Raw genomic sequence first — 2,500 nt, 5'->3', positions numbered from 1 at the left:
GAACCCACATTACCCCCCCCCCCCCCTCCTGCAGTTACCCTGTACCACGTATCTAGCATGGACCTTGACCTCCAGCAGGCCCCGGGGACCCACATTACCCCCCCCCCCCCCCCCCCTTCCCCCTGCAGTTACCCTGTACCACATGTCTAGCATGGACCTTGGCTTCCAGCAGGCCCCGTGGACCCACATTACCCCCCCCTGCAGTTACCCTGTGCCACATATCTAGCATGGACCTGGACCTCCAGCAGGCCCTGGGGACCCACATACTCCCCTGCTCTACTCCCCCACTAGCTTTCCTTACTTGCAGTTACGCTCCAGCGCATATCCAGCATGGACCTTGACCTCCAGCAGGCCCCGTGAACCCACATTACCCCCCCCCCCCCCCCCCCCCTCCTGCAGTTACCCTGTACCACGTATCTAGCATGGACCTGGACCTCCAGCAGGCCCCGGGGACCCACACTTAAGCCCCCTCCCACTAACAAAGCAGAACACCACTGGCAAAATCCTCGTGCCCCTGGTACTCCAGAAAGCACATTGAAATGTGCCCCTGGTACACTGCGCAGAAGAACTGCCGCACACACACACACACGCACGCACGCACGCACGCACTGCTTGTGCCTATGGTACGACAACTTTTCTCGTGCCTATGGTACGACAACTTTTCTCGTGCCTATGGTACAACAACTTTCCTCCGTGCCTATGGTACGACAACTTTTCTCGTGCCTATGGTACAACAACTTTTCGCCGTGCCCCTGGTACACCGCTCAGTAGCACTTTGCCACACACACACACACCACTCGTGCCTATGGTACGACAACTTTTCTCGTGCCTATGGTACAACAACTTTTCGCCGTGCCCCTGGTACACCGCTCAGTAGCACTTTGCCACACAAACTCTCCTCGTGCCTATGGTACGACAACTTTTCTCGTGCTTATGGTACAACAACTTTCCTCCGTGCCCCTGGTACGACAGCTTTCCTCGTGCCTATGGTACGACAACTTTTCTCATGCCTATGGTACAACAACTTTTCGCCGTGCCCCTGGTACACCGCTCAGTAGCACTTTGCCACACACACACTCCTCGTACCTATGGTACGACAACTTTTCTCGTGCCTATGGTACGACAACTTTTCTCGTGCCTATGGTACAACAACTTTTCGCCGTGCCCCTGGTACACCGCTCAGTAGCACTTTGCCACACAAACTCTCCTCGTGCCTATGGTACGACAACTTTTCTCGTGCCTATGGTACAACAACTTTCCTCCGTGCCCCTGGTACGACAGCTTTTCTCGTGCCTATGGTACAACAACTTTTCTCGTGCCTATGGTACAACAACTTTTCGCCGTGCCCCTGGTACACCGCTCAGTAGCACTTTGCCACACACACACACCACTCGTGCCTATGGTACGACAACTTTTCTCGTGCCTATGGTACGACAACTTTTCTCGTGCCTATGGTACAACAACCTTTCCCCGTGCCCCTGGTACACTGCGCAGAAACTCTTTGCCACACACACACACCACTCGTGCCTATGGTACGACAACAGGCCCCGGGGACCTACATCGCACCTTGCTCTTGCCTCCCTTACAGCTGAAAAAGGTCCATGCCTGTGCCCTGGCCCTGCTGAAATTCCCTCTCCATTTAGCCGAGGCAGTGAGTCGGCCTCCTGTCTCCCTTTACGGTCGAAAAAGATGTGCTCCTGGGCGCGCTGGCCCTGCTGCTACTCACATCGGGCATGGACCTGGACCTCCAGCAGGCCCCGGGGACCTACATCACACCTTGCTCTTGCCTCCCTTACAGCTGAAAAAGGTCCATGCCTGTGCCCTGGCCCTGCTGAAATTCCCTCTCCATTTAGCCGAGGCAGAGAGTCGGCCTCCTCTCTCCTTTACGGTCGAAAAAGATGTGCTCCTGGGCGCGCTGGCCCTGCTGCTACTCACATCGGGCATGGACCTGGACCTCCAGCAGGCCCCGGGGACCTACATCGCACCTTGCTCTTGCCTCCCTTACAGCTGAAAAAGGTCCATGCCTGTGCCCTGGCCCTGCTGAAATTCCCTCTCCATTTAGCCGAGGCAGTGAGTCGGCCTCCTGTCTCCCTTTACGGTCGAAAAAGATGTGCTCCTGGGCGCGCTGGCCCTGCTGCTACTCACATCGGGCATGGACCTGGACCTCCAGCAGGCCCCGGGGACCTACATCACACCTTGCTCTTGCCTCCCTTACAGCTGAAAAAGGTCCATGCTTGTGCCCTGGCCCTTCTGAAATTCCCTCTCCATTTAGCCGAGGCAGTGAGTCGGCCTCCTGTCTCCCTTTACGGTCGAAAAAGATGTGCTCCTGGGCGCGCTGGCCCTGCTGCTACTCACATCGGGCATGGACCTGGACCTCCAGCAGGCCCCGGGGACCTACATCACACCTTGCTCTTGCCTCCCTTACAGCTGAAAAGGTCCATGCTTTTGCCCTGGCCCTTCTGAAATTCCCTCTCCATTTAGCCGAGGCAGTGAGTCGGCC

Source organism: Diplotaxodon limnothrissa, linkage group LG13 (assembly GCF_057381915.1).
Source record: "Diplotaxodon limnothrissa isolate DT_005_m linkage group LG13, D_limnothrissa_male_GT1.1, whole genome shotgun sequence".
Classification (NCBI taxonomy): Eukaryota; Metazoa; Chordata; class Actinopteri; order Cichliformes; family Cichlidae; genus Diplotaxodon; species Diplotaxodon limnothrissa.
The sequence above is the reverse complement of the archived record's forward strand: the minus strand, read 5'-3'. Positions refer to the sequence as shown.